The 13,533-nt window shown below is 32.7% G+C and overlaps 1 protein-coding gene across 2 annotated transcripts in view; it reads right to left on the bottom strand.

The window, feature by feature from the left end:
* The window catches only part of LOC105322578 (protein Wnt-11b-2), a 35,006-nt gene extending 21,860 nt beyond the window's left edge, over positions 1 to 13,146 (bottom strand). The window contains exon 1 of one of the 2 annotated variants that reach the window (XM_066069115.1): positions 13,129 to 13,146. The gene's annotated coding sequence lies outside the window, so the exon portion shown is untranslated. The remainder of the gene's footprint in view (positions 1 to 13,128) is intronic. The other variant, XM_066069114.1, reaches the window with a different exon arrangement.
* Positions 13,147 to 13,533: the final 387 nt, after the last annotated feature.

Here is a 13,533-nt window from a genome sequence, read left to right as displayed (position 1 = left end):
ATTCGTTAAACACCTGACACTGTCTTCCTATATCATTATTTTTTTGTTTTTCTTAATTCCAACTGTCGTAGGGTCCAAAGCTAACTACTTACTTTAAATTTCTTTTTTAATGATTATTGCGTCTTGATTTTAATCTTTAAGAACAAAAATCGAAAGCTTAATCAATTCTTATATTAATCAGGCTTTTGTTCCGAGAGGAAACCGCACAAAAGTTAATCAGGGGTTCCTTTGACCACAGTATAAATCCCTAGTCAGGATAAGACCATTTTAAAATGTTCCTGTCTGGTGTCTTTGATTGACATATATGTTAGTTAAGACATACCACATCGATAAACATTGTACCCTACATATGCAACCTGTACTCAGCATTTCAAAACACAGAGGGAATCAAGAGAGAGTCTTTTGATAGACGTATGGATCTTTAATTGTAGAATCTGATTATTAAGAGTGCTCCTGAATCTCATAGGACACTAACTAACATTCCAAAAATTCAGAAGATACTTTTGTTGACAATAAAAGTCACATTTTATTTAAACATCGACACGGGTTATTAATGATTTAAAGATTTAAAAAATACGTCTCCCTAATTTTTTTATGAATATTATTCATAAGAAGAAAAATTTAATGACAATACCTGGTTTATAAAAAACTTATAAAAATGATCGGTCGACAAAGGAAAAAACCACATAAATGTCAAAACTGAACAGGTCTATCTTAAATAAACTCCGCGCTGTTCCGCCACAGCCTGGGACGAAAAATGAAAACATACAATGTTTGTAGTTGGCATGGCGCATGCGTGCACAAGACATCGCAATGTGATCTTTTAATTTTCATTTGATGATTATTGGAATGCTAAAAAGTTCAATAAAGACTTCAATTCATCAAACACCAGACAGAATTTTTACAATCTCAAAAAATGTCAATACAACAAGCCATGAAGTAAGACAAGATATGAAATAAACAAATAAAACAATTAGACGAAATTATTCATTGATGAAAGTTTATATATATATATATATATATATATATATATATATATATATATATATATTAGCGCATGCATCGTAACTAAAGTAATTTGAAATGCAAACCGGGTTTTTGCATTGAACGTTAAATGAAGATTTATTATATGTAAATGATTTTTGAATTAATAAAACTTGTACATGATGTACTTACTGACAGAAAATTAAATGTAAGTACTTAATTCAATGCATATGAGAGAGAGAGAGAGAGAGAGAGAGAGAGAGAGAGAGAGAGAGAGAGAGAGAGAGAGAGAGATCTAAATACCAATCATTCCAAACACATTTGATTTTGAAATATTCCCCTTTTGAAAAAAAATAACCGCATTTTACGACATTTCTTCCCCAGTTCAAGCATAAGGAAATGGCGACCTCTGTCATTGTATTCCGAAATCAGGAGTGTCTCATTGAATCCATCAGCAACAAAAAAGTCGTGAAACGTTTGACGGAGAAAAAGAAAACCAACGGACGGAAACATATAAATAATACAATTTCAAAGAAACAAAATTTATAGCTCTGAAAGTTTTTTACCAACTCGATGTTTTTAAAGTCATAAAACATGAAGCTGTTTATAAAAAAAATGTATTTCAAGGACCGTGAACCGTCAGTAATAGGTATATATATGTGTTGGTCCGGTGTTTAGTGATAGCTTTGGTAACGGGCCATAAAGAAGAAAGATGTTCTGATGTTAATATAATTATTTGAATTATTACAAAATTCTTTTTGTGAAATATGTTGGAATCATGGGCTCATTTGCAGCGCAGGCGTTTCCATAGTGGTTCCAAACAAAAATACACAATTTTAAGAAACATATATTTGAAAAATCAGTTCGCATACGGCCTACACGTACATAATCACAGTCGACGAACTTAAATAATAAAAATAAAGCAACGAAAGAAAGACACGAAATTCATAGTCATTGAGACGTTTCTCTTGATATATTCATTAGATATTTACATCTTTATAATCAGGAACAATTTAACTGCATGGTATATGGTCATTTCAGACGGGGATTTTTTTTTGTAGATAAGTAAAAAATAAGTTTAACATTGAACTACTGAAACCCCTAAGCATTAAAAAAAATATATGAATTTAAGGATATTTTGGGAATGAATGTTTTATATCTCTCAAACCATGCCAGTAGTACACGAGGTACAAAACAAAACTATTTACAAATGTACAAATTCTTGTGAAACAAGGGATTAAAACAATTCAATGATTCGACTAATTAACCCGTGATGACCCACCTACATTTATCTACCTGTTTCAGTCATTTGACTGGCAGTGAAACATGAAGTTTTATGGATAACTTAAAAGAAAAACATCAAATAGCGAAACATATATATACTAAATTGAAAGTCGTAAATCATGTAATATAATCTATTAAATGAATGACATTGACTTCCAAATTAGACTTTAGTCAATACTGGGCTAAAAAGAAGGTAAAATATTTCTTATGTTAAATTTATGTAAGGTCTTGCGCAGGTTTAATAGCTTTAATTTCAAAAGGAAATATTTTGAACGACTTTATTTTTTTTTATATGACCAACTTTTTTCTTTGAAATATAGATAATAAAGAGAGAAAATGATATGCACTGATTTTTATTGATGACGCCTAGAGAGTAAAGTATTTAATTTTTTTGTTTGTTTGTTTGTTGTTCATCAGGGCCAGGGAGAATGTCTGCACTAGATTGCACGGTCGTGGGAATTGATGAAGGCCAATGATGTTTATCACCGTGTCATGTATCTTCCTGAAGGACAAAACAAGCCTGATAGTATTCGTTTCGTCTGAGCTCTATGCTTTTTTTTTTAATCCTAGGCATTCGAAGATTTGATATCAAATCAGTGATTGCAATATCCAGTCAAACACAACTTACCTATCATACATGTAAGGAAAGTTTGAATAAGGTAACATCAGCTTTTGCAATGACTCGTGAGAGAAATTAAGTGATTTTGGGTTTCTTTTTAAACAAAAAAAAGTTAGATAAAGCAATGTATTTCGCCGTAAAAGAGGGCAGTAGTGCTTATATTCATAGTGTACCTTGGGAGGAATTGAACCTTTGAAAGTGTTTTGACACTGAGAGTACGAAGATCTTAAGTGCTTTTATTTTTTCATTTCGACATGAAACATATACACGACTTAGCAAAACATCTGTTAAAATACATGCTTTTGAATTTTTCTTGGCCCAAAATAAAGTTTGGCATTTTCTGCGTTTAGAGATCTGAATATTTGCGGTGTATGTTTGGATACATCGTTCCTCTAGAGTTCATTCATACTTTCCCTGTAGTAAAATAAATTCCACTAGTAACCGGCGACCTGATTGTGCGATAAGCGGAAGAGATAAAATCTCGTAGCCGATGAAATCTCGTGTCCAACGAGAACATCAAAAGAAAACAAGGAACTTAATTACAACAGCGACTCGAGTTTTTTTTATAAACAGTAAGTCAATATCTGCGGACAGAATTGTTGTTAATCAGGGGAGGATTTAATTCACTGTTCATATCTCGTTTCCGATTACGTTTAGTACACAGAGTCTGAGAAAGTGTAGCTGAAATCAGTAGAACCTATTTTTAGTTCAAATTTTCAAAATTGACGAATCAATGTTGAGTGTAAAGTTTCATGCGAGACAATAACATGTCGCGCATACGTTCCTGTGAACAAAAGCCAAAAGAAGCTGACAAAAGCTTACAAACAGTCTAAATGTCACAGACCCCCACTGATGGCGTGGTTAACCACGGACCGAACCCCGATAAAATCAGACCTGGTTGTTTACGCCCCTATTACATACGGGTAATAACCTTCCAAAACGAGCCATCAGAAACCCCACAGACTCCCAAAATGTCGACTAATTTTGATTATTTTGACTGTTGAGCTTTAAAAAATCTCTATTCAATTATTTTAGTGAATATTGTGTTTGATTTTTAAAAGGTCAAATAATAATTTTGTCTACTGTAATATTTCCACAATTGGAAATGTTATAAAATTGATTACGTCAGAGAAAGGTAAAAAACAAGTTAAATACGCGAAGAAAATATCGAAGACAAAGGCATTCAAGGGGAGAAAAACTGTTATATTTCCAAATACTATATCGTAAACAGTGGGTTTAGAATGTTGTTCATTATTGGAATGAGAGAGATTTGGATAACTTGAATCCATTTCACACTAAATATGAAACTATCCGTTTAACGGGTTTTGCTACTTTTTAAAGTAATATAGGTCCGCAGGATGTGTTATGAAACTACTGCCTTGATTGCTTTATAAAACTACTTGTACTACATTGCCCCTGATCATAAAATCTAACTGACAATAGTCTCCCGATTTGGTTAACCACTTAACTTTTTTATAATTCCTTTATGAAACTTCAAATTCCTTGATGTATAAAAAAAAGTGTTTTCTGAGTTATGCAATAGATATGTCTGCTTTACCGTCACATCCAAGGCTGTGAGATTACCTTTCTTTGTCAAGTTCTCAATTGTTTGATCAATTTGTACATATGCATCTTTTAATAAAAGTAATAAACTTGAATTTAATTGCGCTGTAAAAGCCAAAGGCATGGCTGGTGATGATTGATGGAGTATCATTAAAACGGTTTTATGTAATGGACCGATGATTTGTCATTGATATCATACAAATCAAATTACATGGAGATGTTTCGCTTAATTTCTACGACTCTATTAACCCTATTTGTTACGAATACTAATTCTCCTCTTTTATGAGGTACAGAAGGACGAGTTTGTGACCTTGAGAGAGAAAGAGAGAGAGAGAGAGAGAGAGAGAGAGAGAGAGAGAGAGAGCAAAGAATTGTTTTACCATTTGTTAAGCGATAAATAGATATCAATTACTCATTCAAAACACATTGTACAAATAGTGAAAAGAATATAATTCATATTGAGTATTAAAATAAAAAAAAAAGATAAAGAAAAAAATAGTTGTTTCTACTTTTTTAACTGCTATCAAATGGACATATTTCAGAATATTGAAAATAGAGAACTAAAATGTGCCCCTGACCTAATTAAATAAACGATTAAGAAAAACATGGATGAAAGGATGAATACGGAAAATAGAGTAATGCATCTCTTTTAAGAAATGTATCAGAGCTGAGCAATGAAAATTCAAGATATTTGAACTTTTACCAAAATTAGTTGGATTTTGTCAAACAGTGTGGGAATTTCTTCCATAAATGGTTAACCAGTCGGCACTCAATGGGTGAAAATCCCCAACTTGATTTTATCGGGCTCAGTTTCCGATGTTACACCAAACAGACATGTTTCATTTTCATTTTAATTATGATAGTTATAATTTAGCTTGCTCAGCCGTAATAACGTCCTTTGTATGCTGAAGCTGGAAGATGAAAGAAAACAAGATCTTAACTTTTGGCGGAAGTATAAAAGATGGCGCATGCGGAAAAGAAGCACAACCATTTCCGTATATGGAATTTCACACCATATCGATAGAAGCGTGGAAAATCAAACAGCAAAACTCTTTAGCAAACCATTCGCGTCAAACATACAGCAGTTTGTCTGGGTAAATTTTCTTTCATTGTACCAAAGCAATGAAGCAGCAGAGAAAATAATGCCCTCAAGTTAAACGTAGCTTCCAGTTACAACGAATTGCAATTGATACAATTAAAACGACTGCTTATACTTGGATCAGAAAGAGATGGGACCAACAACAATTTTTGGATGAATGTCCACTATGGTTAACCAAATATGAGAGAGAGAGAGAGAGAGAGAGAGAGAGAGAAAATATTCGTAATGTTTCATTTTGTCTGTAACTAAGAATTCTGGACAATGATATTTTAAGTACATGTTTTTACAGGCATTCGTATATATTTCAAATAAAGATAGTCTTATTTAAAATCTGAACAGTTTCAAGAACTGTTGTCGCAATTTTTCTAGTCTCAAATTGTATTGCTTACGCTAGACTTCTATCATATTTATCTTGTGAATACTTTTATAGTCCTGTTGTCTGACGCTTTCGAGTTCAAAGGGGTCACCGAGTGTGCCTTATTATGATTGCTCCCACAGGGGGCGCTTTTTATGTGCGCCATTTTATCGGAAGCATTAATGTGAAATAAAATTATTTTTAACTACATCATTCAAGAATAAAACTATTATCTTTATGGGGCTTCTTCTTAAGAGGGAAATTGGTTGCGATCCTGTCTAGGCATGCGCTCTGGTCAAAGACAGAAAGGTTGCACTGTGAAAGTTTTGTATATCTTGTAGCCTTTCTTAGTGGCTGGATGGTAAAGCACACTAAATATGATGTGGATTACAAAGCAATTCAAAACTTTCAAAATTGTATCGATCCTTTTTTTTTTAGAGTTTTAATTGCAACCGCTACATGTATGCATTTATGCAATAGAATTACTATACCATTAACAACCAAATTTCAGTCAACTGTTGCTTTATTTCCATTTTGAGGCCTTAAAATCTAAAATCCTAGATAAATTTTGATTTGAAAAAGAAAAGTTAAACTTTTTATTATATATGCAATTGTTAGAATTTGGGGTCCACTTTTACAAATCGGGAAAATATAATATCCCTCTTTAAGAATTTATCAATCATCAGATGAAAACTTCTGAACGGTTTTGCTTTAAATAAAAATTCGTTTTAATAAGCTGAATTGGTAGTCATAAAGACATCCCGGATACTGGTATTTACTACAATTTGGGATATAAGTTTGAGTAATAGAGAAACACAATTACTTAAGAAAATATTAGCTTCTACAATAAAAGCTCAAATACATTTAGATAAAAATCTCATTGTAAAGAAAAATTGTCAAAAGTCAACTAGAATTGCACATGACACACCAATACCACTGTAAGTTTTCAATAGACATTTATATTTGAAATCTCTATAATAAGTTTCTTATTACTTTAAATACAAAATGTCAGATCAATTTGACACTAAATACTCACGTAATGGCTTCTGTTTTTGAAGCATTGTTTAGTATTAAACGAATAAACCACGTGACTGCAGACAGACTGAATACCATTGTTTTTTTAACAAATCATTTAGCATGTAAGTATCGAGCTTCACGAGAGTTTGATCGAGTGATATTTCTGGTTTTATTTTGAAATAGGAAAAAAACCGAACGATTCTTCTTTGTGTGTGCATTATAAGTATGTACCTGAGTGTACATGTATATAATGATTATATTTGTAAATTGACATTTAACAAAACTCAGAGAGAGAGAGAGAGAGAGAGAGAGAGAGAGAGAGAGAGAGAGAGAGAGAGAAAGAGAGAGAGAGAGAGAGCATCCATCCTTTCATCCTTTGGATATTTAAATTAAGAAAGGATTACAAACATCCTTTGTTATTGTTAAAAAGAAGAAAGTGGTTAAAATACTTAGATATACTGTTTCCTTGACATAGGATGTGTACTAAAACAAAATTGTCAAATGTAGAGTAATATGCAATTTTTAATATTTCAATTGCATTGAATTGTCCGCTAGCTATGCGTTTATACAGACCGGGTGGCAGTAAACACTCGGAATAAAAGTTTCCGGAATGTTCCCCACCACGATGAGACCAGTTATTTGTTTTTCGTGTGTAAGTAGCCAAGAGGATAGATGTCGAGATCGGGAACAAAGCATTCATAGTATTTAGAAAGTGTTGTCGAGCATATTGCAAAGTCCGACGATTTCACATTGTAAACACTGCAGAACAATTTCGATATTAAAAAAATAATTAAAGGGCTCAACATTTATTGGATGAAAATGATGGCACCATACTGATATTTATTCATCATTTGAAGGAGCTTAATTTTTAAAAAGAAAAATTAAGCATTGGTACATGTAATGTTCATATTTGCTCAATAAGAACCTTTGTTAGAACATTACGGTGGTCTATTCACAAGCAACAAATCTATCAAAACCAGGACATATATCGATCATGCTATATTTAGTACAGATAATACAGCGGCATTTAATTTCATGAAGGACAATTTTCGCGCGTTGAAAAAAAAATACTGGTCCTTAAGGTAATCGCGTATATAACATTCGTACAGATGTGTCAATTCTTACGGTGGCTGCCATAGGGCATATGATTGATATTTTTTTTTAATTTGTGGTCACGAAATAAAAGTCGTTCCCACGAATTCTATTTATTCAAATGAAATTACAATTGAAGAAATTTGTCGAATTATACGTCTTATGTTTAATCTTTAATTCTTAACAATTCCCTCAAAATGAACATTTTATCTATCAATGCAACACATTTCTGTAAAACAAAAAGAACATTTTATCCACATTAAGTAATTGTAAAGAATTTAACACTAGATAATAGCCAAATAAACATGAAACAGTTGTGCTCATTATTTCAGTTATATTTTACAATCTTCCTGATACCTTACATTTTATATAGGGCTTTTTAAAAAAAAAACTTCACTGGGATGTATTTTAATTCGATAAAGTCAATTAGGGTAAAAGGTAAACAAGAATTAATTGATTTGTGATGTGTTTTACGGGTCATTATAAATATGGGTTTGAATAAAATGAAAGGATTTATTTCAACATATTTCTCAACAAACTTTTTATTCCTATCTGAAGTTCAAAAAGTAATAAATGTAAGTCATAATAAAAAAAATAATATGCAGGTTCATAATACAGTTAATTTGTATGTTGACCGTCTAAAAAGATAAAATATATAAAAGTACATGTAGTATATAAAACGTAGTACTTTTTAAACCCATTCAATTCTTATCTTGTTACAACAAACACAGTTCGTAGGAACGACTTCGAATTAAAACAAATATATTAAGCATATTTCCTATGGCAGCCACCGTAAATTCTTGATTAAAGGTTTAAGAAATCGGTGAACATTGTGCAACTGTTACGTTGTTGATTCACACTATTTTCCACTGCATGCGATTAAAAAAAGTATAATTAAAAATTTGGTTGATTAAACTAATTGGTTAGAGTCCTTTTTTGCTTGCATTTACATTGACTGAAATTTTTTTTATCTAAATTACAGATCTGAGGTTTTCAATTCAATTTATTTCACTCAAACCGTCAACATGACGGTACATGAGGTATATATATATATATATATATATATATATATATATATATATATATATATTTATATATATATATATATATATATATATATATATATATATATATATATATATATATATATACACAAATGTAGGTATAGAGTCAGAGGTACATGTACAGTACAAATTAGAGAGGGAATAAAATATGAGAAAAAAGTACAAATGTTCAAGGGGACAGACTGATTCAAAAATTTCATTTATAAATAAACAGAGTTTTTTTTAGTTTTTCAAGTTTTAAAGTAGACAATAATTCACAAAATTTAAAAGTGTTTGGTCTTTCACAAAATCTAGGTTCCAAGTATTTTTGTCTAATACATGAAAGGGCATTACATTCTAATATAAAGTGCATTTCATCAGCTATTTGAATTTTATTACATAATGTGCAACATCTTTCATTTAGAGGAATGCCTAACCATCTACCAGTTTCTACAGGAAGTCGGTGATTCGACGTACGGAATTTAACAAGTATTTTTCGAAGTTTTGATGGTAGAATACTCAAATATTTTTCATATCAAACAAAGAATACCAGACAAAACTTCATTAAACATTCCCAAGCCCTCCCCCGCCTTTCCGAGTAATTTAATTTTTTCTATCAAGAAATAGACGTGTCTGCGTTCACATGTGCGGTTTTTAAAACAATTTTAAGAGAACATTTATAATTAGAGTGGCTTAATGTAACATAAGTTTCTTTTTTACTTTTTGCTTAAATTTCTATAATATGTAGACTAAAGAGGACTCAATGCAAAGAAAGTGTAGCAATTTGGTTTCTTTAATTGCAGAAACTGATCCCCATCATGTAAAACAATTGTTGTGCTCGTCGAAAAGATTTCAGACCTCTTCGTTAAAAAGGGGGTGTCAAAAGTAAACTATAAAATGTATAGATGCAAGCCGGATGGAATCACTTTCGTAGACATTTGTTACACGTCCTCTCGTTAAGTTTAAAACCTTTTCACTTACTTGAGTGTCAAGCAATGGTAGGATCCGGTCCAAAATGAAATAAATCTCGAGATCTGCAGCAGTTGGAAAATTATACGAAAGTGTAGAATGGTATTTTGTGATTCTACTGTCTAATGCGCAACGATAGGTTAACGAAAAGATGTATCCTAATCATTAAGGATTAGGTAATTCGCACGTGAGGGGTAAAAACTCTGATTCCAGGTCCGGTGGTGTCAATCAATAAACCTATGGCAGTTCGGTCTCCCGGACAATTTGTCCCGTCTAGGGAATTCTTATCAACTGGAGACGGGGATGACAAACATAACAGACTCTTTTTTGGTTCACAATTCGCATGTTGCTACCGATATCAAATATTTCAATTACGGGGGTAAAACTGAGATGCAATGTGATATACATACTTTTCCCGTTTTGGTAGTAATAACATGACCCGGCGTAGTCTTATCACTGTCGACATTACCTTTGCGTTTTTATTAAATTAAAAAAAAAATGAGAGAGAAAAAGAGAGAACGAATTCAGGCACACAGGTAAGACATTGCTCTAGCCAGTGTGAGGGGAGATTGGAACATTTGCCTGTCTCGTGCTGCGAATCATGCTGGTAATTGATTTTTTATTGGGCGAGGATTTTTCTAAATGGCTATTTAATGGACGCTCTCAGGATGTTTGCTTTCCAAACAATCCCAGAAGAAAAAAAAGGATATTTTTTCTTCTTCAGAACTTACAAATAAGTTTTGGATGGATCTGAGTCTGTTGTTTGGTGAGCGGCTGACAGGTGGGGAGTCCGGGGTCACTGAAATGGTAGCCATGTTTTCTTTACATTTACCTGGATACATGGACTAATTCATGCACTAATACTGTACATATCTACAGAGGAGACATTCCAGGCATTGTTTAGATTAAATAAACATATATTAACTTAGATACCAAAACAGGCATATCGTCGCAAAATGCATGTATGTGTACGAGTTTTCTGTTCAAACACGTTCAAACACGTAGCCGTGGGTATCATCCATGGAGAATAAAATCCGCTAATGTATGACGGTCAGAAAGTTAAATAGAATTGTCTCAACTTATGTTCTATATAATTTTCTATTGAATGGTAATATTAATATACGTATATCAATCAAACATGAATTAGTTTTTTACTGGGTTTTCCAAAGGAAAAATCCGGTTATTGAAATGGTGAAAATGGCGGGCGGACGAGCGGCAGACCAAAAGGGTGTCCCTATTGTACGAATAACTCTCTCTTACAGTTTTCAAGATAGGACGTTGTTGTTTTGCAGTTAAATTGTACATATATCAGAGATGTGCATATTACTTCGACTTTGATCGATAATGATACATAAGTTTTTAACTTCATAAATCAAATACTCTATTTCTACAAATCTCTTTCGATGTAAAATTACCCTCCCCCCCCCCCCCCCCCCAACACACTCTGCACACAAGGATCAAGAGAAATAACATATAAACCCAAACAGACATTACCTTGCAACTACAGCAGTTTCAAAAGGTCTTTCTTTTATGTTCATATCTCAAATACATTTTGAAGACGACTTCAGTTTATTTTTGCAATAAATTTTGAATTTGCACTGCACCCGCTTATAACCCCCTTGTAACATATATTATGAACCTTGTTATATCTACCATATGGAAAAAAGTTTAATGTGAAAATATTTCATATCACATGCTATTTCACTCATGAGAGAAAGCAGGTCTGACTCTTGATTTAAACATATTGGAAATTTCTACACGCAAGATGCTTTGTGCCAAGTTTGGTTGTAATCGGCCTCATGGTTCTGGAGAAGAAATCCAAAATTTTATCAAGCCCCCCCCCCCCCCCCACCCACCCAGCCTCAGTAAGACTAATAAGGATAATAAAGGCATTACTAACATTGAAAATTCTTCATTTTTTATTCTATTTTAATCTTTCAATCGCCATGGTCTTCACAAGAAAGTTTTAGAAGTCATTATTTACTTATCATATAGTAAATACTAGAGTTGTTGTTTGAGTATAACAAATTATTTGGATCTTAAGAAGATTTTTGTAACCACCGACCTCTTTTTTAAAAATTCTTTCTTAATTATTGACCCTTGGAAAGAAACCTCACCTTTTACTAAATGATGAATTGTGCCAAGTGGTTTTGGAGAAGAAGATGAAAATGTGAAAAGATTACGATAACGACAGTGATGACAGACAATGAACAAACTTTGATAAGGAAGCTCGTTTAAGATCATGGCTCAGGTGAGCTAAAATTGTCAAATATTTTGAAAAAATTCATCGCCATTTTGCGTTTTATTGGGTAGATAATTTAGATAGTAATTTTTGAGTAGCCCTCGTTCAAGTGATCGTTAACATATTGTTTCATTCTCTGTCAACATGGCTTAATGTCTTCAGAAGTTCCGTTTGATGTGCCGACGCGTGTTGCACTCTGGGAGCAGACGGTAATCCAACGGTACATTTCACGTGATAAATGAGATGTACACATCACCAATAAATACTACACAACTACTCAACGACAGAATTTGTGATCCAGCATTGTCTGACAACATCGCTATAAGTCTGTCGTTGCACGGTCCGTTCGGTAGCTAATTTTCAGAGAGATCTTGTACAGATACAGAGTCTTGTACAGATACCGGAAGTCACCAAACTATCTATCAAAATGTTAAAGTTCAACGATAAATGGATTACATGATATATGCGTACCTTTGCTTCTATGCCCAGGTTTGTATCACCTTGCATATCTTATTTCTAAACGAAGCATTTTGGGAGAAGTGTTGTATCGATCCGAGAAAATGAGACTAAAAGTTCAACTTTATAATTCTACTCTGCCTTACATATTACGATGCGTTTATCAGCGAATGATCCTATGTTTAGAATGATCTGAAAACATTCTTATAACTTTCACTGCATCTTTATGCCGATTGTAAACCTGAACCTTGTATTCATCTTCACCAGTTAAACAGTCGTCAAAAGCGACAATAGGAACACATAAACAACCAATCAATAATAATATTGGTAATAATGACAATTATAATCAGATTTATCAAATGAGAAATTAAGTGATAAAACAAGTAGATAGAAAGTGATATCTACCTTGAACACTGGTCTTTGCTTTGAGTTGATCAGCCGTGCACCATTACTTAATCCCCCCGTCTCCCCACAGTCAGCCAGAGAGGTTTGTTAAAGTCTTAATTCCTAATCATACGATTAATTAGTCTTGCTTAATAGGATTATAGTAATACACAAAACACCTGTTCAAAATGACTCATTCTAATAATACTTTTGTATCAATGTTGGTCTTAATCGTTATCCCTATATATTTGTTCTCCAACATACATTCCAATATATCCATCATTTTTACTGTTTTTGTTTTTTAAAGGGGGGGGGGGGGTGAAAATTGTATTTTCCTCAATTCGTTTTGTAAATATTTAATTGTCGATAATTAAGGTAAAAGGTTTTCTTAGAAAGGTTTTCTTATTAAAATAAGCTAATTATTTA

The sequence above is a fragment of the Magallana gigas genome, chromosome 8 (assembly GCF_963853765.1).
Source record: "Magallana gigas chromosome 8, xbMagGiga1.1, whole genome shotgun sequence".
NCBI classification, from domain to species: Eukaryota; Metazoa; Mollusca; class Bivalvia; order Ostreida; family Ostreidae; genus Magallana; species Magallana gigas.
This window is presented reverse-complemented; position numbering and strand designations above follow the sequence as displayed.